Below are 21,936 nucleotides of genomic sequence, written 5' to 3'. Positions count from 1 at the left end.
TACTAGAGACATTAGTCTATTAGAAGATAAAAAAAATTAAAAATGTCACCGTGACAGAGAGGACTTCCTCTGGTTTCTCCAACCAAAAAATAAAGATATTCCCATCTCTTCTATGACTATGGATCACCGGAAACATTCTTAGAACAATAACAATAGTAGGAACTTCATCATTATTCAATAGTAATCTAAAAAAAAATAACACAATTCCAAGAATCTTGGACACTTCTCCCAAAGAATCAATTTTAACTTAACCCCTAGTGGAATCACACTCTGCAGGATTATTTGCTCCTAGCAATTCAGATGTATCCAAACTTATTACTACTCCCATTATCTATGACCAAGAAGTGTTTGATCCCACTTCATCCATAATAAATTATTCTTCAAACACCTGCACCTCTATTAACAACTCTCCATCAGCAGATACTACCTCCCTCGCAACAATTACTTCAATACTTGGACCAATGGAAAAACTCCTATCATTTGCAGATACAAAAAAAAACACCTAGAAAACATCAGACTGCAAATTGAGACAATTCAGAAAGAACAACTCAATTCTTCCTCTATTATCATACCAATTGTAGCTTTAAACCTGAGTGATACATCCACTTTAATACTATCCTTACAGGTTCCTATCACAATTATTGAACCAGATATTAATCTCTTGGACTTCTCTGTCCATGAGGCCTCAGGAGTAGTGATCAGTAAACTCGCAGTTATCCAGGATTGGCGGGACTAACCGGCCTTAAAAAAAAAAAAAAAATTGGTTTTGCCCTAGAATTGATCTGTTATCTAGCTAGACACCGGTCCCCATATAAGTCTATGGGGACCATAGTCGGCACTTAAAAATGGTAGTAGAAGGGATAGGGGGATTAGTGCAAGCGCGCTATACTCACCGAGTCTCTGACGCGGCTGTAACTGCTTTCGTGCAGCTCACTCTTCTTCCTTGGCAGCTCATTTACCTTCATACATATTTACTGCTTCCCCCGCCCACCGGTGTCTGTGATTGGTTGCAGTGAGACATGCCCCCAGCCTGTGTCACAGTGTCTGACTGCAACCAATCACAGACTCTGTCTGTGTGTAACTGTCGGGATATAAAAATATATAAATTGACATAGGGTCCCCCATATTGTGATAACCAGGAAAGATATAGCATATGGCTAAAGGCTGTAGCCCCCAGCTTTGCACTTATTTTGGCTGTGTATCAAAGTAAAAGGAAAGGCGTGTGACTTTTTTAAAAAAAATATTTAAATAAATAACTTTAAAAAATGGCATGTGGCCCCCCTCCAGTTTTGATACCCAGCCATGATATAACCCAACAGCTGGGAGCTGGTATTCTCAGGCTGGGGAGACCCATGCTTATTGGGCCCCCCAGCTTAAAAATAGGAGCCTGCAGCTGCCCAGGATTGTCACATCCATTAGATGCAACAATTCCAGAACTTTATCTAGCTCTTCCCGATTGCCCTGGTGTAGTAGCAATTTTGGTAATGGGGGGTTAAAAACAGCCCTCAGCTGCCACTAAGCTCTTGATTAGTAATGGGAGGCATCTAAGAGACCCCCCATTACTAATCTGTAAGTGAAAAAAAATAAACACAAACACCAAAAAACGTGATCCACATGAGGTCCCATGATGATTCCAGCTCTGCTACATCAGAAGTGATAAGGGGCGACCATAGAAAAATCACCCACTGTTAGCTTCTAAAAGAGAATGAATGAGCCGCAGGATATTTGCAGTCACAACTGGAGGTTCCCACGGTGTACCAAATGTGATCTCAGGTAGCCAGAACTCAGGTGACCTCAGTAAAGTCATTGACCTTACCTGAGGTGAGGTCACTGACTTAACTGGTTCACAGACCTGCATCTCTATTATTTAGGCCAGAGTCACACTTGCGAGTGCCTCGTGTGTAACTCGCGCGAGTCTCTCATTGAATCACCCGGCATGGACTCTCACTCTCCGGACAGGAGCGTCTCAGCTGCATAGACATACATGCAACCGACCTTCTCCTGTCAGGAGAGTGCAAGTCCGTGCCGGGTGATTCAATGAGAGACACACGCGAGGCACTCGCAAGTGTGACTCTGGGCTTATCTAGTATTTGGTTGCAGAAATGTCTGCACCATTTCTGCATCTATAGGTAGGAAAACAATAGAGCAAAAACACCCGATTTTGCGGCGTTATTTATGTGGGGGGGTTTTTGCATGTATTTTTTTATTACTGTCAGTGGTGAAAAATGCAGGCAAATATGCTGAAAGAATTGCGGATTATTTTCTGCAAAAAATCTGCGAGGAAAAATACTCAATATGTGCACTACCCTTCAGGATTCTCATTGACTTTGCTGGCATAAGAATTTTACTTGCAATTTTGAGACAACTACACTAAAAAAAAAAGCATAAAAAATGCAATTAAATGCACTGTGTGCACACAGCCTTCGTGTTCTTGCAAAAACGCAGCAGTTTCCAATTTCTGTCAAGCAAAATAAACAATTGTGTGCATTAGCTTTCTCAAATCTCATTACTTTGGCTGGGACTGTGAAATCAGTTTTTAATTTGCATCAAACACATTAAAACGGTGCCAAACAGGCATGCAGCATGTTAGACCTCCTGCCTAGCATCTAGCCAGTTCTATGCTTTAGGACCCGTGAAGTACAACAAATATACACTGTCTCTACGCTGAATGTAATGCTGCCCCAGAAAATCTCCTCATTTTTGGTCATAATTACCCGAAAGAGCAGTAAAAAGATGGCAGGGGATGCAAGTCTCCAAATGCAAGATGAAGCCTCTGTGTCTGTTACGCGGGTGGAGGAGGAAGGGGAGACTAGGAGAAAAAAAGTGTCTGCCAGGTTGAAGCTATTCACAAGGGTGGAGGTGCAAAAACTGGTGAGCGGAGGGGAGCAGGATATTGCTACATTATTAGAGCCAGTAACTGGGGGAGATGTGGGGGATCGGGAGGAGAGGAGGAGACGGGGAGTGGGCATGGCAAAAGTGTGCAACGTAATGACTAGTGACTACTGCGCACCACAATGATCAACTGCAAAGAGAATAAGCAGTCTCAATTAGTAGGTATCAGGTGTCCGATACAGTCTACAGAAAGTAAAGGACACAACAGGGGTGTTGGAGGGCAGAATTAAGGCCCTGTCACACTAAGCAACATCGCTAGCAACGTCGCTGCTAACGAACAACTTTTGTGACGTTGCTAGCGATGTTGCTGTGTGTGACATCCAGCAACAACCTGGCCCCTGCTGTGAGGTCGTTGGTTGTTGCTGAATGTCCTGGGCCATTATTTAGTTGTTGCTGTCCCGCTGTGAAGCACAGATCGCTGTGTGTGACAGCGAGACAGCAACAACTAAATGTGCAGGCAGCAGGAGCCGGCTTCTGCGGAGGCTGGTAACCAATGTAAACATCGGGTAACCAAGAAGCCCTGTCCTTGGTTACCCGATGTTTACCTTTGATACCAGCCTCTGCCGCTCTCACTGCCTGTGCTGCCGGCTCCTGCTCTGTGCACATGTAGCTGCAGCACACATCGGGTAATTAACCCGATGTGTGCTGTAGCTAGGAGAGCAGGGAGCCAGCGCTAAGCATTGTGCGCTGCTCCCTGCTCTGTGCACATTTAGCTGCAGCACACATCGGGTAATTAACCCGATGTGTGCTGTAACTAGGAGAGCAGGGAGCCAGCGCTCAGTGTGCGCTGCTCCCTGCTCTCTGCACGTGTAGCTGCGTGCGGTGGTAACCAAGGTAAATATCGGGTTGGTTACCCGATATTTACCTTAGTTACCAAGCGCAGCATCTTCCACGCGGCGCTGGGGGCTTGTCACTGGTTGCTGGTGAGCTCACCAGCAACTTGTGTAGCGACGCTCCAGCGATCCCTGCCAGGTCAGGTTGCTGGTGGGATCGCTGGAGCGTCGCAGTGTGACATCTCACCAGCAACCTCCTAGCAACTTACCAGCGATCCCTATCGTTGTTGGGATCGCTGGTAAGTTGCTTAGTGTGACTGGACCTTTAGCAACGTTGAAGATCTGCTATCTGGTACAAACAAAGAGAGCAAATAAATGGCGCAACAAATATCTGCACTCCTGGCCAATGTGGATGACCTAGAAAACAGGTCGAGACATAAAAATCCGAGGATAATTGGGGTACCTGAGAAAGTTGAAGGCCTCTCTCCCACTAGATTTTTTTTAAAACTGGCTGTGGTCAAAAAATCAGATCTGGGACTCTTGCTCCTTTATACGCAGTAGAACATGCACACGCAGTACCAACTCGTCCCCTCAATACTATACATCCTCTATGTCCTGTTTCAGCCAGAATTCTGCACTATGGAGACAGAGACATTATTTTCAAACAAGCAAGAGACCATCAGAACCTCACTATACATGGGTCCAAAACACCAACAAACAACAGAGAAAAACTTTTTACAGCATGAAATTCTCAGGCACCTTATACTAGGTGGTATGAGCAATGAGCAATGAATGTAGTCATGAAACCTTACCATAAAGTAGGAAATCAGAGAGAATTCCTAATTAGGAATATAAGGGTAATTACCAAAGCATAGGAAAGAGGTTCTCTAATAGTAAAACTTGGGAAGGGAGTCCAAGGGTATTGAGCTAAGGGCTCCAGATTTTATAAAAAAAAAATGTAAAGCCTTTCTTTTAATATATACTCCTTTCTCCAGCTGTACAGTACTATTGGCTCTATTGATAAACTGCTCCACCGTTGGGGGGGAGGGGCAGACTGCTTCAATGCAAGGCAATGATTTTCCGTGCTATATACAGAATTATAGCCATACCGACTGCAAGCAGATCCTCTTCAGTAGTATCTGGTACAATACCCAACACACAGACCTTTGGATCAGGGGTCAATCTTATTCCAAATGCAGCACCCTGAGGTAACAGGTGCCGCAGAGGACTGCATTTCCCCGGGTTCCTGGAAGACCAATGCTGGCAACCGCACTACATACATTTAAATTGCCTGCTTCCCTGACTGAGCAACAGGCTAGCAACGGGTTTAGAGGGGTAGCTGCCCATTGGCTGGGGCCTGCCCAATCCAGTAGCCAGAAGCCCAGGGAGGGGAGTGGTTAGTGAGAGTGGTCAGTTTGTCAGTTAGAGGGAGGGTGAAGAGAGTGACGGCTGGAGACGTCGGTCGGTGTGTGTGGGGTCTGGAGGAGACCCCGGTGAACTAAAAAAGAGAACAGTTGCCGGAGGGGAATAATGAACCAGCACCCCTAGGACTGAGCATGGCGGGATGCAGGACCCTAGTTTGGGCGGAAGCTTCAGGCCCACTCGATAATCCTGCAGGTGATCGGGGACTATCAAGGTCCATCACCCTCAGAGAGTACGGGGCGCAGTAGCGAAGTGAGAACCTGGGAATGGGACACAGAGATCCAGCCCATTAAATTGTTCAAGCTGCCCATCATACGTACTCGCAGAGGAGAGAGACAGAAAGACCAGGGAGGGACCCTAAGATGCTCCAGGCCATGGGGACCCCCAAATTTAACAAGGTGCAAGGAGGAGGAGTTCACTGGGTCACCACACCAGCAAAGGGACCATACTAACCCAGGACCCCAGAACCAGCAAGAAGCGGGTTGCTGAACCAGGCAAGTGTGAGTAAAAACAAAGTTGAACCGCAGTACTCGTGTCGTCTGAGTCCTTTCTACATCTTCTGCACAAACAACTACTCTCCTCATGATCCACCCATGGGGCCTAATCTTACTTGCAGAGGGTTCAACATCTATGCTGCACCACACCAACAGCCCTAGCAGAGGACATTAAGCAGCGGCGGCTTTCCCCTAAATAGCCACGTACCACAAGTGGCATCACAGACATTTTGTACATATTCCCTCGTAAATATTGATTCTTTTTCAAGTTACCCCCGGGGTTACGAAACCGGGCACCGGCCACCTGAGTGACATTGCCCCCCTGTATCCAACACCTGGAAACGAGTACAAGAGGCCCTGGGGAACATCAGCTAAATTTTGGCGTCACGAACACGATACGTACAAGACCCAGTAACCCTGGGTGACGTGTGCCTTGTGAACTGTTTAATTGTGACTGGACTTTACAGCCATTTTGAGTGACTGAAAAGATAACTGCGTCACTGTAGTGGAAGAAAGCGTGCAAAATCAGTGTAAAGACAGCGGAAAAAGAAGCTTCGCCCACAATTCTGCTGAGACTGGGCGTAGTGCATCGGCCTGACCCGGAAGCTCCTGCAGTGCTCCAGCCCCATGAGAAAGGTTGGTGAACGTTAACCAAGGAAGAGGCAAGATGGTGGCACAGGTAGACGGAGGCGCCACAAGGCCTAGTCCGGGTGCAGAAGCAGCGGCGCCCAGAGTGGTAGAACCGATCATGCTGATCACCCTACCGTATGTTCCGGGAGCAACCTTGCTGCCCCAGTATGATGGTAAACCACATGCCTTAAATGGATTTGAAAGAAAGATATGTACTGTCTTGGACATGTATGCAATGTCCAGCAAGCAAAAAGCATCTGTTGTGCTGGGACAGTTGAAAGGTGCAGGATAGCTAGAAGTAGAGACTTGGTCAGATGCAGATCGGGACTCGGTGACTACCATTTTTGAGAAGCTAAAAGTTGCTTTTGAAACCCGCACAAAGACAGAGTTAAGAATGGGATTCTACAACTCTAGACAAAGGCCGCAAGACAGTATACGAGACTATGTGTTAATGTCGCGGGCGGGGAGGAGGGTGTCAGCACACCGCGCTCACCCCTTCTGCTCGGGTCCGGCTGCTCAGTGGTGGCTCGAGCCGTGGGCCGGATCCCGGGGGTTTTCTCGAGCGGCGCTCCTCGCCCGTGAGTGAAAGGGGGTGTTTGGGGTGTTGGGATAATGTCCGTGACGCCACCCACGGTTGTGGTGATTGGTAGCACCACCGCTGCTTAATACGGGGATCCCGGGGATGGTGATGTGGAGCAGCCAGGTGTTGTGTTGCCCCTCCGTGGGTAGGGGTTGGTGATCCCAGGGCCCGGTGATGGCTTGGGAGGTGCAGGGCCTGGTGGGCGCAGGGACGCGGGGGCAGCGCTGTGCCTCGCGGCACTGTGGTACTCACTCAGCCTGAGACACGGACACAGTTTGTACGGTAAACCACACGGCTGGTAGGACGGTCCCACAGACGGCTGCTTTGCTTTCCCGGTAGGTGACGGTGATGTCCCTCTTCCTTGCACCTGTATGTACGGTTGGTTGCGATGGGTCCCCACCGGTAACCCGCTCCCCGGCTTCAAGCTGGGCCGGAGGAGCACTACACTTTGCCCGCAGGCGCTGGCCCTCAGAGACTGGTGCCCTGGCGGTGGCGGTGCCTCTGTTGTACGGGTTGGGCTGTTGCCTTCAATCGGGACTTGGTTGTTGGGGGAAGCTACGTCCCCTTCACTGACGGATTCGGCAAATCTGGCGACTCCTAGCCTTGCCGGGGTCCGAGAGGCCCCTGCCCTGGTGCTGACTGTCTTTCGGAACACTGCTCCAGACCACCGGGCACACAGCCAATGGGGTCCTTCCAGGAACTTCCAAACGGTCCCCCTCCGGACAGTCACCGCCGTCGCTGACCTTGCTGTTCTGGCCCTACACAAAGCTGGACCCTTCAGGCTTTCCTTCCTTCTTGTCACCTCACTTGCTTTCCTCCTTTACCACTTTTCTACTTTCACTACTTGTTTACTCCTTCCGGACTAGACTTTACTCTTGCCCTGCCTGGGCTCTAACTGCCTGGTACTTCCTGCCTCCAGAGCTGTGATCTCCTTGGTGGGCGGAGCCAACCGCCTGGCCCACCCCCTGGTGTGAATCATCAGCCTCTGGAGGAAGGCAACAAGGATTTCTGGTTCAGCTTAGGTGTGCCTACCTGGGATGTGGGGTGTGGTGGTGTGTGACCTGTGTCCCCTGGCTTGCCCAGGGCGACACATTCCCCCTTAGCAAAACGCAGACCGTCCGCAGGCTGCCGTCCTACACCGGTTTTATTTTTCTGTAAAAAGGGGATAACAGGGTTAAACATAACATTTTCAACAATCTTCCCAAAACGGGAGGCACATTTCTTAAACGTTGCAACGGTATACGGTTACGGTTTCCGCTCTCTCCCACCCAAGTAACCTGGCCCTGATGCTGCCCCTAAAACCCAGGCAGCACCCCTTGACCCACATTACAGCACACGGTACCCGAGCGGGATCTGTCCTTGCCCTCCAGAGGGTAGCCACCGGTTCCTTTGGTGGCTGGGCCCTGGCCTGCTCTGCTCAGGGCCCTCCCTCCAACCTGCCTCTCCGGAGGCGGCCTGCGGAAACGGTAACGGTACCCAACATATTTACAAGCCACTAACGTCTGTGGTTGCCCTGCAAGTTCACGGGCTTGTCCATGGATAGTTCCCATGCATTTTTAAACGGTCCCCACGGGGACAACGGTGCCGGCTCCAGCCGGTTGCAAATCAACAAACAAATCAGGTGACTTCTTCGGTATCATCATTTTTCCTTATCATTCTTTTCCAACTTTTAAACAAACAACAAACAAGCACTCTTTACATTCCCTGACCCCTTTTCCTTACAGAACGGTCTCCCTGTACCTAAGTGGAGGTCTACCTAGGTTGGAACGGGTGGACCTTCGGGGCCCGGTGTCAGTGGTGCTAGACAGTGGGGTAGAGGGAACAATCGGTTCCTCCTCCCGACTATAGTGTGGAGCAGGCGGGGGCGTAGGGGAGCTGGGTACAGGTTCATCCCTGGGCACTGGCACTGGTTCCGGCTCACGGTTAACCACTTCCACTACTCCTTCATCCACGGGTTGTGGGAACAGTATCACTGGAAGAATCACCGCGCCGTTCTGTGTAGGCCAGTTTGCTGGGAAGTCACCCATTACCGTGTGGATTACCTCTGCTGCCTTCTCCGCTGGTGGAGGAACCGGTACCTCAGCCTCTGCCCTCAACGCTGGAGGGCACCTTTTTAGATGGTCCCGGGAAACTGTGGCCAGGGTGCCCCCTTGGTCACGACTGATCTGGTAGGCCTTCCCATCCTCCCATTCTGTGGGTTGTATGACATAAGGGACTTGCTCCCACTGATCATCTAGCTTGTGTGCTTTCCTCTTCCGTTTCAGCACTACATCTCCTGGCTGGAAAGGATCCGCGGACGCCTTCTGATTGAACCGGTGCTCCTGCTGTTCTCGACTTCGACTGAGGTTTTTCTCCACATACTCCTGGATTTGCCGGTATTGTGCTCTCCTCCGGCTTTCCCACTCCACCGTCGAAGGGAGTGCTTCGGGGGCCTCCAATCCCATCTCCAGATCCACCGGCAGGCGGCCGGGCCGAGCCCTCATCAGATACGCTGGGGTGCACTTCGTCGAGCTAGAGGGGATATTATTGTACATATCGACCAGGTCGGGTAGCTTTTCCGGCCACAGGTTCCGTTCTTCCAGTGGTAGCGTCTTGAGAAGCCCCAGGACCAGGTGGTTCATTTTCTCACACATGCCGTTGGTCTGGGCGTGGTAAGGAGTGGTCCGGATCTTCTTGCAGCTATACAACTGGCAGAATTCGTGGAACACCTCTGCTTCAAAGGCCGGGCATTGGTCAGTCAGCACCTTTTCTGGGTATCCATGGGGCCGGCAGAAATAAGCCTGGAACGCCCGAGCAGCAGTTCGACCAGTTAGGTCCTTAACGGGGACTACCACCATAAATCTTGAGTAGTGGTCTACCATGGTCAATGCATAGGTGTACCCACTTCGGCTAGGGGTGAGCTTGACATGGTCTAAGGCGACCAATTCCAGCGGCTGATGGGTGACTATTGGATGTAAGGGTGCCCTCTGGCTAGTCTCGTCCTTTCTCCTTAGCGTACAAGGACCGCACTCCCGGCACCAGGCTTCCACCGATTCACGCATCCCACTCCAATAGAACCGCTCCCTCAACAGCATCTCCAGCTTCTTCCACCCGAAGTGGCCAGCACCATCATGGTATGCCCGCAGGACAGTGGCAACGTCAGCTTGAGGAATGACCAACTGGCATATTTTCTCATGGGTCTTCGGGTTGATCAGCTCACGGTACAGCTTCCCCTGGTGTAGGTAAAGCCGTTTACGTTCCTTCCACAAGCGTTGGGCTTCGGCTGGGGCGGCAGGGTCTATTCCCGTAGCACCTTGTTCCACCAGAGTCTTGACAAGGCGAACAGCCGGCGCTTGATCCTGAGCTTCTTGCCACTCCTGACTGGGCCGTGGGTCCAGATCCACTCGTTGCTGATGTACCTGTACCCTCTCAGTAGGCGGCCGGTGAAACGCAGGCAACTCAATCTCCTCGAGGTCGTCATCCTCGCACCCCTCTTCTGACAGATGGGGCATCCGGTAGAGTGCATCTGCATTGATGTTGACGCGACCGGCCCGGTACTTTATGGTGAAATCGTAATTGGCTAGCCGGGCTACCCACCGCTGCTCCAGCGCGCCCAACTTGGCCGTGTTCAGGTGCGTCAGTGGATTGTTGTCCGTAAACGCGGTGAATGTTGCTGCCGCCAAGTAGTGGCGGAACCGCTCCATGATAGCCCACACCAATGCCAATAGCTCGAGCTTGAAGGAGCTATAGTTCTCAGGGTTCCTTTCGGTCGGCCGGAGTTTTCGGCTAGCATAGGCGATCACCTTCTCCTTTCCATCCTGGACCTGGGATAGGACCGCTCCTAGCCCCACGTTACTGGCATCCGTGTGGAGGATGAACGGGCGCCCATAATCAGGGTATGCCAGGACCTCTTCTCCGGTCAAGGCCGCCTTCAGCTGGCAAAAGGACTCCTCATGCTTGTCTTCCCACAACAGTGGGGCTCCAATGGGTCTACCACCTTTGGTCTGTCCCACGAGGAGGTCTTGCATGGGGGCCGCCATCTTCGTGTACCCCTTGATAAAGCGCCGGTAGTACCCCACCAGGCCCAAGAACTGCCTTACTACCTTCACCGTGGTTGGCCTCGGCCAGCTCTGGATGGCAGTAATCTTCTCAGGGTCAGGGGCAACACCATCTGCACTCACCACGTGCCCCAGGTACTGCACTCTGGGTTTCAGCAGGTGACACTTAGAGGGCTTCAATTTCATCCCATACTTGGCAAGGGACGCGAACACCTCGGCCAGGTGCTCCAGATGGGCTTCGTACGTCTGGGAATAAACAATCACATCATCCAAGTACAACAGGACGGTCTCGAAGTTCAGATCTCCCAGACAGCACTCCATCAGCCGTTGGAAGGTTCCTGGGGCGTTGCACAGCCCGAACGGCATACTATTGAATTCGCATAGCCCCATCGGGGTGGTGAAGGCTGTTTTCTCCCGATCTTCTGGGGCCACGGCCACTTGCCAGTATCCGCTGGTGAGGTCAAGGGTCGAGAAGTAGTTTGCAGTTCTCAGCGCAGCCAAAGACTCTTCAATCCGAGGTAATGGATAGGCATCTTTATGGGTTATCTGGTTGATCTTCCGGTAGTCCACACACATCCGCATGGTACCATCCTTCTTCTTGACCAGTACCAACGGAGCGGCCCAGGGACTACAGCTGTCCCGAATAACCCCTGCCTCCTTCATATTCCTCAACATATCCTTGGCACACTGGTAATGTGCAGGGGGAATAGGTCTATACCTCTCTTTAATAGGGGGGTGTTCACCGGTAGGGATGTGGTGTTGGACCCCCTTGATCTGCCCAAAGTCTAGGGGGTGCTTACTAAAAACCTGTTCATACTCCTGCACCACCCTGTATACCCCTGCCCTGTGATGTGTAGGGGTGTCATCAGTGCCTACATGTAGCTGTTGCTGCCACTCCTTGGTCTCCCCCTGGTGTGGGGAAGTGCTGGTGGTAGGTGGGAGTGTAGACGGACTGGTTTCATGGATAGTGTGAGGGTCCAGGGTGAGCAGCTTGGCAATGGTGGCATACCGGGGAAGCCTGACCTCTTCCTCTCCACAGTTTAGCACTCTCACAGGCACTCTCCCTTTCTTCACATCCACCACCCCTCGGGCGGCCATTACAGTGGGCCAGTGCTCGGAAGGCATGGGCTCCATCATTGCAGGGTAGTCACGCCCCTGAGACCCTACTGCTGCCCTACACCAGATCATCATCTCACTCCTAGGGGGCACAGTCAATGGAGCAACATCCATCACTCTCACTCCACCAATCTCCCCTCCTGTTGAGCTTACATGCTGGCGGTACATCAGGGCTCGGATCTCACGCTGCACAGCCCTCTGCCGGCTCCCTGCCGCCGTGGCGGCCAACTGTTGTAATAGGGTTAACACATCATCCATGCAGTGCTCCATCACATTGGTTCCCAGCACTATTTTCGGGTTATGGTCACTGGGTTCATTCATGATCACGATCATACCCTGGTGCTGCAGCTCGGCCTGCCCCACTGTCATGGCCACTTGTTTATACCCCACCTGGGTCAAAGGAAGTCCATTAGCAGCAATCAATGTTATACTATTGTCTGGGGGCGCCAGTTCATCTACGGCCCAATACCGCTGGTACAACGTGTACGGTATGGTAGTTACCTGTGATCCGGTGTCCAAGAGAGCCATCACTGGTATGCCGTCCACAGCCACGGGGATGATAGGGCGGGCCCCGATATATCGGTCCCGCCAGTCCGGGGGGCCACGATGTTCTACTCCTGAGGATTGGCCCGGGGCCCCAGGGGTTGCTCGTTTAACGGGCACTGTCGGTAGTAATGACCCGGCTTACGGCACTTGTAGCAGATTGGGGGTCTGCTCCGCGGGTTGTTAGCACTTTTCCGCTGCATCCAGGGAACATCCTCAGGACAGTCAGCAAGCTGGATCTGTGCTGGAGGCTGAGGTCTGGTCAGAGGTTGTAGTGCAGCCAGGATTTTGGCAAGGTCTCCGTCCATGCGACGGACCTGGGCTGCCAGTTCTTCCACTGTGCTGCTTGGGGCTGCAGATGTTGGAGAGGTGGATTTGGCTGAGGCCACCACAACGGGAGCCGTCTCAACGGGCCACGGGGCGGGTTCCAGACCTTCGGTTGCTGGGGGCTGTAGTGCTTTAATGGCCTGCTCCTTTAACACAGCAAAGTCCACATCAGGGTGTTCCAGAGCCCACAGCCGGAGTTGCTTACGGTCCTCAGGAGACCTCATCCCCTGCGCAAATTGCTCCACTAACATCTTGTTGCTATCCGCCTCATTAATAGGATTCGCCCGCTTCAGCGTGCGGAGGGCGGTCTGCAGACGTAGAGCATAGTCCCGAATGCTATCCCCGGCTCGTTGCCGGCACTGGTAAAACTGCATCCTCAGCTCAGCTTCAGTTCGGGTCTCGAAGGCAGTCTGTAGCTTCTCAAAGATGGTGGCTACAGAGAGCCGGTCCCCCTCGGCCCAGGTCTCCGCTTCCTGCTCCGCCGCACCGGTTAACTGGCCTAGCACTATCGCTGCACGTTGCTTATCCGTCAGGGGGTACAGCTCTAGCAACGGGTTAAGCTTTTTCCGGAAGGCCTGTAGGGCATCCGGTTTCCCGTCATACTGCGGTAGCCAGGCAGCTCCGGGCGCATAGGGCAAGGAAAACGGCATGACCTGAGCGAGCGTGGGGGCCGCGGCATCTCCCGCCGGTACGGCCGGGACCTGGGCAGGTCCATTCCCATCCGCGGGTGCCGCTGCGGCTGCGACCACCGCTCCTCCGGCGGCTCCGTCGGGCGCAGACATCTTGTTTCCGTCCCCCTTAGCTCTTTCCGGCCCCTCCTCTCTCGGGGCGGGGTTTTGGCCTTCGCGCCTCTACTGCTCGAGAAGACGCTCGAGCGGGAACTTTTCGCGCCAAAGATGGCGGCTTCTGAAATTTTCCTGCCGGATACCTCCGGCGGTAACAAGGCGCACCTCTACCAGACGGCAGAGCGGTAAGATCCTGTTCGTGACGCCAAGTTGTCGCGGGCGGGGAGGAGGGTGTCAGCACACCGCGCTCACCCCTTCTGCTCGGGTCCGGCTGCTCAGTGGTGGCTCGAGCCGTGGGCCGGATCCCGGGGGTTTTCTCGAGTGGCGCTCCTCGCCCGTGAGTGAAAGGGGGTGTTTGGGGTGTTGGGATAATGTCCGTGACGCCACCCACGGTTGTGGTGATTGGTAGCACCACCGCTGCTTAATACGGGGATCCCGGGGATGGTGATGTGGAGCAGCCAGGTGTTGTGTTGCCCCTCCGTGGGTAGGGGTTGGTGATCCCGGGGCCCGGTGATGGCTTGGGAGGTGCAGGGCCTGGTGGGCGCAGGGACGCGGGGGCAGCGCTGTGCCTCGCGGCACTGTGGTACTCACTCAGCCTGAGACACGGACACAGTTTGTACGGTAAACCACACGGCTGGTAGGACGGTCCCACAGACGGCTGCTTTGCTTTCCCGGTAGGTGACGGTGATGTCCCTCTTCCTTGCACCTGTATGTACGGTTGGTTTCGATGGGTCCCCACCGGTAACCCGCTCCCCGGCTTCAAGCTGGGCCGGAGGAGCACTACACTTTGCCCGCAGGCGCTGGCCCTCAGAGACTGGTGCCCTGGCGGTGGCGGTGCCTCTGTTGTACGGGTTGGGCTGTTGCCTTCAATCGGGACTTGGTTGTTGGGGGAAGCTACGTCCCCTTCACTGACGGATTAGGCAAATCTGGCGACTCCTAGCCTTGCCGGGGTTCGAGAGGCCCCTGCCCTGGTGCTGACTGTCTTTCGGAACACTGCTCCAGACCACCGGGCACACAGCCAACGGGGTCGTTCCAGGAACTTCCAAACGGTCCCCCTCCGGACAGTCACCGCCGTCGCTGACCTTGCTGTTCTGGCCCTACACAAAGCTGGACCCTTCAGGCTTTCCTTCCTTCTTGTCACCTCACTTGCTTTCCTCCTTTACCACTTTTCTACTTTCACTACTTGTTTACTCCTTCCGGACTAGACTTTACTCTTGCCCTGCCTGGGCTCTAACTGCCTGGTACTTCCTGCCTCCAGAGCTGTGATCTCCTTGGTGGGCGGAGCCAACCGCCTGGCCCACCCCCTGGTGTGAATCATCAGCCTCTGGAGGAAGGCAACAAGGATTTCTGGTTCAGCTTAGGTGTGCCTACCTGGGATGTGGGGTGTGGTGGTGTGTGACCTGTGTCCCCTGGCTTGCCCAGGGCGACACATTAATACTCCAAGCAGCGCTGCGGACCTTGTAACATGTAGATCCTATCAGTGCCAGAGAAGAAAACCATATGTAGACTGAACAGTCTACACAAGGGTCAGAGATCTCGGGTTGACTATAAATTGGGATAAGCTGGCATTACTTCCCCTGGATATGGTGGCCACCTCTTTGTAACATCTTGTGACTCTAGTAAAGGTGGTGGCGGAGTTCAAGTATTTGGGGATTGTGGTTTCTCTGAGACCTACAGACTATGACAAGCTCAACTTGTTCCCCCTGATAATTAAATTTAAACCAAAGATAACAGCCTGGTCTAAATTATATCTCTTGGTGGTGGGAAAAGTAAATTTAAACAAAATGATACTCATGCCTCAGTTGTTGTACATTTTACGTAATGCACCAATATGGCTTCCCCAAAATAAATCCTACATGATAAACTCTTTGTTTAGGGTCTTTGTCTGGAAAAAAGGGCATCCGAGGAACAAATTAGAATCCTTACAAAAACCCAAGGATGAGGGTGGTCTGGCACTACCTAATCCATGGGTATATTATTTGGCTTCATACAGACAACACTTGATGGCCTGGAGGAATATGAAATAAATGACTCTATAGCAAGGAAAGGGCCCGTTGTTGTCAAGTTTGGAAGCAGCCAAATTTCGGACTTGCTCCCTGAGGTATCCTACAACTGATAGAAAAGGTGTGGAGTAAAATTAAACAGTTAAGAGGCATTGTTGCTTTAACAAAACATACTCCGATTTCGAATAAAGATGGCATTCCAGAATTTTTAACCTTGCAAGGCTTTAGATACTAGCAGAAGGTTGGGATTTGGAACCTTTCTCAATTTTTAGATGGGGACACTTTGAAAATATTTGGGCAACTAGAGGAGGAATATCCTTTGCATCAAAACATATTTTACAGGTTCCTATAATTACACCATGAAACTCAACATACAATAGGTCCTCTCCAATCGTCATACAGATTGAAGTAGTGCTGGACATGATGGGACTACAGAGAGGTACCAAGTGGTTTATATCAGTGATTTATGGACATCTCATGGGTGCGTTTTTAGTAAAACATCCTTATAAAGCAAAAAGTAAGTGGATAAGTGAACTGGGACCTATTTCAGAGGAAATGTGGGATTCCATTCTGGAGCATATCCCCAAACTATCGCTTAGTGAGCCCAGACAATTGTCACAATTATATATTATGTACAGGGTATAGAAAACTGTGGCGCCCTGGACTAGCCAGGTCATCACAGGTACTACAACAACACACCCCACACCCCGAGATAGGCACACCAGTCACACACAAATCCTTGTTGCCTCCCTCCAGGGGCTGATGTCCACACCAGGTGGGGTGGAGCCAGGCGGTTGGCCCCACCCACTGAGGAGTTCACAGTCCTGGAGGAGGGAAAGGAAGGGAGTCGAGTTAGGGAGAGTGAAAGAGAAGGAGTGAAGTAGTAGTAGAGGAGCAGACTGACGGTGTCCGGGTACGTGGCCCGGGCACCGAGAGCAAGGTTGGCAGACGGTGGTGGCCGTCTGCTGGAGAGACTGATTAACGTGGAACCGTAGGACCGGGGACGGGCGATGGCCCGCCGGTACCGAACCGGGGAGCGAAGAGAAGCCAGCACAAACCGGCAGGGCCTGCGGATCCCGACCAGGCTTGGAGTTGCCGTTAAACTAGTCAAATCCGTTAGCGACCGGAACCTCCGGGGTTTCCTAGCAACAAAGACCCGACTGAAGGCAACCGTCCAAACCGAGAAAGGGAAACACAACTACCGCCACAGTTAGAATTCCCAGGGCCAGAGCCTGCGGGCAAAAGGGCCTCTTCCGGCCCATATCCAAGCTGGGGAGCGGGATACCGGTGGGAAGCCATCGGGACCGAAGATACACAACAGGTGCAGGGAAAGGCAGCCACCACCAACCTACCGGGAGTAACTACAGCAGCCGGCTGCAGGACCCGTCCATCCAGCCGTTTGTTTTACCGGAGACTCTGTATCCATCATTGGCTAAGTGAGTACCACCGTGCTGTCTGGCACCGCGCTGCCCCCGCGACCCTGCACCTCGCCAACCCTGCCTCCCCGTCCCACCTCACCGGGCCCCGGGACCACCAACCCCCTACCCACGGAGGAGAGAGAAACATCTCGGCTGCTCCCTGTCATCGCTCCCGGGATCCCCGTCCAGAGCAGCGGTGGTGTCCCAACCTCACCACAAACCGTGGGTGGCGTCACGAACCAACTCCCCAAACGCAAATCACCCCTTTCACTGCACGGGCGAGGAGCGCTGCTCGAGTCGCCGGATCCGGCCCACCGCTCGAGCCACCGAGCAGCAGCGCCGGACCCGAGCGCCAGCGAGAGCGCAGCGGCATCCTCCCCGCCCGCGACAAAACAACGTTATGGCGAGCATACGAAAAGACTCTGGGTGTCCCAGGTATACCGCAGAGGATGCGGATACCTTGCATATGATGTGGACATTTCCTCGTTTACAAACATTTTGGACAATGGTCTTAAATATAAAATTCGCCTGGTAATGGGGATGACAGTGTTTATAGACCCTAAAATATGTCTTCTAGGATATGAGGAGGAAACATTTGTGGACATACATAGGAAAATAATTGCTAGACTCCTGTATGCTGCTACAAAGTTGATTGCTGCATTGAATTTCAAGCAATGCACAAGAGTTCATCAATGCACAAGAGTTCATCAATAAAGTCAATCATATTATTTAAATGGAAAAAAAATGTATACTTTAAGAGAGGCAGACCTCTTTTATATGAAAAAATTTGGGAAGCATGGTTGAACTGCCCGGGATTGGCTTTTTTTGATTTACTTAGGGATAGAATACACCTACCAACAGGACTGCAATTAGGAATTTCAGGACCCCATACAGGCAAAATTTTGGGGGCCCCCATCAAACTCTGAACGGGCTGCACCCCAGCTCCGCCTCCACCCCGGAAACCTTCTACACTCACCGCCATTCTTGGAAAAACGTGTGAGATATACATATACAGTATATATATATATTTACAGTATATATACTGTATATATACACACACAGTCATGGCCAAAAGTGTTAGCACCCTTGAAATTGTTTCAGAAAATGAAGTATTTCTCTCAGAAAATTAACAATACACCTCCTATACCGCCCCTCTACATAATATCTCTCCCACACTGCCCCACATATAATATCTCCACACACACACTGCCTCTCTGTATAATAAACACATAATGCGCTTGTCTATAATATCCCCACACATACACTGCTCCTCTGTATAATATACACATAATGCGCTTGTCTATAATATCCCCACACATACACTGCTCCTCTGTATAATATCACCCAGGACCAGGTGACCTCCGATGACCTCCTGGACGTCACTGGACACACATTGCTTGCTGGATACTCACCTGTCCCTGGCGATGCTGTCCCCAGTGATGCTACAGCTTCCAGGACCGAGGTGCAGTGAATGTTCCACGAGCATAATTAGCGGGGGTCAGAAGCAGGAGACAGCAGAGCCGAAGAAAGCAGCGCTGGATACAGGTAAATATAGAAAATCTTTTTATTTCAAAGATGCGTGTTCTCTCCAGTACGTGTCACACGGATCATATCAGTGTGTGATCCGTGTGATACTTGTGATGCTGGAGAAAAAACGAACATGTCTCCATGTGCGCGTGCGGGGCCACATGGTCCATGTGAAAACACGGCCTTGTGTGTAACTCCAGAGAATAACATGGGTACGTTTGGCATCCATGTTGAAAATGGATGTCACATGTACCTGAAACACCGTCTGAAGCCGGCCTTAGACCTGCTTTTTATGTACTTTTTTCAATAAAGACCGGAGTTTTTATGCCAGCGAGTTTGCTTCTTTAGCTATATCTCATGTCCATCCAATGTTGTTTTATCAATTTAATGTCGATCTGAAAAATATTGACAAAATTCACTTGCATATTTTTAAAGTTTAGTGCTGGTTGATTTGTTCTCTGGTATAATACATTGGCTTCCTGCATGGGGATTATTATGCCTGACAGCTTAGTGTGTGAACCGGCGGAGGCATCTACAGACTGTTATACACGTGTCAGGGGAGGTTTGGCCTGAAGTCCACTAGTGTTTCCTTTTTTTCCAGTATAAGGAGTTAAATTCTGCCGAATAGCTTGTGAGGAAATCTGCAGCTGCTCTGCTAAAGGATTTTTTTCGGGACAAGAACTCTTTTGTCATTGGATGCAAGTAAGGCCCTGGCCTCCCAAATCCAGCCACACACTTCTTCGCTGCAGACCCTCTGAATGTTTTCTTTCCAAGTCCTCGTACAACTGTTTTTAATGTGTTTTTATCCCGGCAGAACGAGTGCATTAAGCTCTGGGATTCCAGGTATTGTGTCTTATTAATCTAGGATTTTATAACATGGGATAAGAATGATCTGGTTAAACATTGACTGTAATTCACTTTTCTGCCCTGAATGCTCTCGGACATTGACATTCAATAACTGCCTCAGCTCGTGTTGTGGTAAGGCCTTTAGTTTTCACTACATTTCTCATGAAGACATGATGTTTTACCTTGTTAGCTACATTTTATATTGTTTGGACACATATAGATGTTAAGTTCATGAGGGCGCAGCATGACAGCTTTTGGACTTTGTATAGCTGAAATAGATTAAGTAGTCAGACATGCAGAAAGGAGGGGTACAACAGGCCTGTGCCTGTGTAGTGAGAAATCAATGGGGTTTGGTGGAGTACCTGCTAATGGTGGTGGTTAGAGGGGTATCCATGTGATATTCTATTATCCAGCTGTTTGGAGGTAAAGCTTCTAAGTTCAATAAGTTATTTGGAATTGAAATGCTGATAGAGGTGATTTTTTTCCAATTTATATTATATCTCAGAGCATAATACCACAAGCAAAAATATGAGCCCCCAGCTGTCTGCTTTACCTTGGATGACCTAACGTATTGTGATTAGTTTGTATCTTTATATAAGATTTATTATTTATGATAACTAGCTTTAATTTACATAGAGTATTAATCCAAAATCAGCAATCCCACCAGCTTGACGGCAGCAAGGTAAGACGTATAGCAAGCAACTTGTAAACATGATCTCCTTGTCTTCAAGACTGATCACCTTGTCAATAAGGTATATATAGAACAGAATTAAAAATTCCTCTACTTTAGAGAACAGAGGTTTTTTTAATAAGATCTAGCTTGATATGTCATTTTTAGGGTACGGTTCCACTTGCGCATAGCATCTCTGCCATATATTGCACTGCAGTTGGATGACATGCGAGTGCAGTGTGATGTTTCACGCGCTCCCTTAGACTTTGATGGGGGTGCGTGAGCTGAGACTCGCTGCCAAACCCAGCATACTGCAATCCATTACGCATGCCACTATGGTATGAGAAATCAATTGCAGATGGACACTGCCCATTGTTTTGCATTAGAGTGAGATCAATCCGTTTTATCGGATTGCACTCGTCCGTGCAAAATGGAAGTAGAACAGTACCCTTACAGGGAATATCCCCTCTATGATGAGCATTTGGTGAGTTTTTGACCCTGCGCATTTTAGCTGGGGAAAAGATGCAGCATCCTGTGTACACACAGTGCATTTTTTATGCAGATTTGGTGCAGATTTGTCACAAATCTGCATGCTCATCTTTATGCCAGCAAAGTCAATGAGAATTCTGAAGTGTTGTGCTCACATTCCTTATTATTTCCTTGCAGATTTCGTGCAGAGAATAATTTGCAACTCGTCAATTCTTGGTGCGCTTTTTCCTGCGGTTTTTTTTAGCCTTTACACCCATTGACTTCATTAAGATTAAATCATTGCACCAAAACACCAAAAAGGCATGCGTTTTGAGTGCGTTTTTCTGCCAGAAGAATCAGATTTGATGCAGAAAATCTCTGCACCAAAAACTCAGCGTGTGCATATGGCCTAAAGATTCCAGCAGAGTGGATGGGAATTATAGAAATATCATGCCCACTGTGGTTTTATTACTCACTGTAAACTGACCTGCGGTGCGTATTTGAAATCCACAACAAATCAATTTCTCTTGCGGTCCATTGAGTTTTCTGTGCAGATTTTCCCCTTAGACTTGCTTTAGATGTGTCTAATCCGTAGATCTAAAATAGAACATGTGTTTTTGATGCATTTCCGAGGTGGAAACGCATCAAAATTGTATGTAATTCATACCTTTATAGTATATCAATTAAGCTTTGTCAATGCCAAATATTAGGAAGTAACAAAAGCAAAGCAAAGCTTTATTTAAAGAATGATATACCAAAAAGAGACAAACGCAACATCAAAACATGACAAACATGCATGTTAAAATAGCGAACACAAAAACGGAATGAAAAAATCCAAGTAACCTAACTTAAATAATAATTGCAGAAATTCTGCAACATTAAAAACTCCCCAAAAGCTCATAGTGGGATCATATCATTAAAGCACCACTCCAGTGTTTTTGTTTTTTTTCTCAGTACTGGAGTGGTGTCTTAAATGTAAGTCACCTGCCCCCGGTATTATACTTACCCTCTGGCTGCTTCATGCTTTTTCATCATCACTCCTGTTCCACCGCACCGTCTTGTGCCCATAACTTCTGACTAGCCAGAAATCAGAAGTTACCTCACAAACTCTCAATGCAAGTCTATGAGAGACAGAACAAGGCCAGAATGAGGCTCTCAGAGAGTTACACTGAATTGTGACCTCTGATGAGCTCCATGAAACACTGGAGCTGCCGGCAGGTCATAAATCACTGGAGCATGACCGGAGCAGAGCTGTAAAAAGATTAAGACAGAGGGCAAGGGAGTTACATGTAGGCTGGAGTCACACGATCATATGCCATCCAATGCGATATGCAAAAGACCCTCACCTCCCGCTGTGCTGCTACGGTGAGCCAAGTGTCATGCAACTGTGATCCGATCCTGCGAT

General features: G+C 50.2%; 2 protein-coding genes across 4 annotated transcripts in view; one reads left to right on the top strand and one right to left on the bottom strand.

The window, feature by feature from the left end:
- LOC142303856 (long-chain fatty acid transport protein 2-like) overlaps nucleotides 1-21,936 on the bottom strand; it is a 156,580-nt gene that overhangs the window by 77,059 nt on the left and 57,585 nt on the right. The window lies entirely within an intron of this gene.
- The window catches only part of HYKK (hydroxylysine kinase), a 68,905-nt gene continuing 66,113 nt past the window's right edge, over nucleotides 19,145-21,936 (top strand). For 2 of the 3 annotated variants that reach the window (XM_075345661.1, XM_075345659.1), the window contains exon 1: nucleotides 19,145-19,390. The gene's annotated coding sequence lies outside the window, so the exon portion shown is untranslated. Of the gene's footprint in view, nucleotides 19,391-19,483; nucleotides 19,526-21,936 lie in introns of those variants that run through there. The other variant, XM_075345660.1, reaches the window with a different exon arrangement.

The sequence above is a fragment of the Anomaloglossus baeobatrachus genome, chromosome 4, assembly GCF_048569485.1.
Source record: "Anomaloglossus baeobatrachus isolate aAnoBae1 chromosome 4, aAnoBae1.hap1, whole genome shotgun sequence".
NCBI lineage: Eukaryota > Metazoa > Chordata > Amphibia > Anura > Aromobatidae > Anomaloglossus > Anomaloglossus baeobatrachus.
Note: the sequence above shows the minus strand (reverse complement) of the source record. Positions and strands in the feature narration are given on the sequence as shown.